We start from the raw sequence: 1,670 nt of genomic DNA on the forward strand, positions 1-1,670 counted from the left end.
AGCTAAAACTAATAGTATTCCTAATAATAGTATTTATACCATTAGTTAAATATTTTAAAAGGTGTGACACACTAACAATTAATGACAATTAACAGTTGTAATAATTAATTATGAGTTTTAATAAATAACACTTGATTTAAAACAACTAGATATAGCAAATTTTTTTGCCAAGTCGTATCCTTGCAAGCAATTTAAATCCTTGCAAAATTAATTATGCAAGTAGTGCCAAGTACTTGGAAAATTTTCTCTAAAATTTTTTACAGAAGCAGCTTACAACACAAATATTTAAGTGAGGAATTCTCACCTACTTGCCAATATTCAAATGTTACAATAAAATTCCTGGAACAACATGTACATGCATCAAAATTTGCAATGGATGACATGGCTCACAAACTGAATGCATTTGAATTAAGATGTTAAGGACTATGATCAGATCAGTGTGATCAGAATCAATGTGATCAGGATCAGTGTTAACATGATTCTCGGATCTTATAGCTAAAATATCAACCTGTACCTAAAAAGAAAATAAAATTAAAAAAATAATAATCAATTATATAATACCTTTTTAACACTGGATAATTGTGTTGATAAGTCTTTGGAATCTAAAATTGAATTTATAAAATCTAAAAATGAGAAGCCATCAAATCATCAGCAAATAGAGACAATGGCTACTTTTAAATTTATCTTCAGTTATTTTTGTTGTCTCTCTCTTCCATTTCTCCTCCAGTTCTGAGCTAAAACATTGACACTGCTTCTTTCTGCTCATTTTCACACAAGTACACGTGTAGTGGGTGTGGCTAATTAATATTCATTGTTAATTATTAGTCTCAAAAATACTGTAATAATAATAAGTGTCATTTAATTTAGTAATAATGTACAAAATGAAGGGATGAGTGAAGGAGGAGGTAAGTGTGTTAGGAATTGGGTGAGATGATCAGGTTGGCTTCTTAGCAGTTGGTTTAGTAGTAGAACTAATGAAGAGAAGTTAAGGAAGATAAACATGTATAAACTGGTTAGTGATAATAATTACTGAATATAACAGAAGAATCGTGTCATTATCATTGTTATATTGAATGTTAAAGTTTATTGGTAATGGATTAACATGAATGTGTTAATGATGATGATTATTATAATGGAGAAATGGATACAGTTTCTTAATCTTTTCTTCAGTAACAAGAGCAGCAGGAGGACTCTGTAATAAATAAAACAAAATAAAATAAATAAAATAAATAATAATATACTTTTGCTCTTTTCTTGCTAACATCTGCCTTGTCACTTTTCACAACTTTGATTATTCTTTTCTAAAAACAACAACAACAATAAATAAATAAATAATAATAATTCTTTTAGGGTACTTTAGGCTCTGGTTGAGCTGCAGCTGGTGTTTCTTTAGAAGAGTCACCAGGTGCTGATTCCCGCCTTTTCTTAACAGCTTCACTATTACTGGGAGGATCCTTATCAGGTAACCTCTCCTATAATGATCAGTATAATAAATAAAGAGAAAGTATTACCTACCCTTTTCCTCTCTGGTTTTGGTGTAGAGACATTATTTGACGTCTTTCCACTAGTTTTATCTCCTCCTTCTCCTCCAGTAGGAGTAGCAGCTGCTACTGTTGTGGTTGTAGTACCTTCTTATCAGTTGATGGGGAGGAGGCATGTCCCGCCTACAC

At 31.1% G+C, this 1,670-nt stretch overlaps 1 long non-coding RNA gene across 1 annotated transcript; it reads right to left on the bottom strand.

Annotated features, from left to right (window-relative positions):
• Positions 1-389: 389 nt before the first annotated feature.
• LOC109592394 (uncharacterized) lies at positions 390-1,634 on the bottom strand. The gene is made up of 7 exons (XR_002190324.1): positions 1,516-1,634; positions 1,356-1,472; positions 1,242-1,301; positions 1,149-1,192; positions 673-971; positions 562-623; positions 390-514 (listed from the first exon to the last, which is right to left on the bottom strand). It is a non-coding gene; the product is annotated as an uncharacterized LOC109592394 (long non-coding RNA).
• Between the last annotated feature and the right edge of the window lie 36 nt (positions 1,635-1,670).

This window comes from Amphimedon queenslandica, unplaced genomic scaffold (genome assembly GCF_000090795.2).
Source record: "Amphimedon queenslandica unplaced genomic scaffold, v1.1 AMPQUscaffold_5387_Cont22643, whole genome shotgun sequence".
Lineage (NCBI taxonomy): Eukaryota > Metazoa > Porifera > Demospongiae > Haplosclerida > Niphatidae > Amphimedon > Amphimedon queenslandica.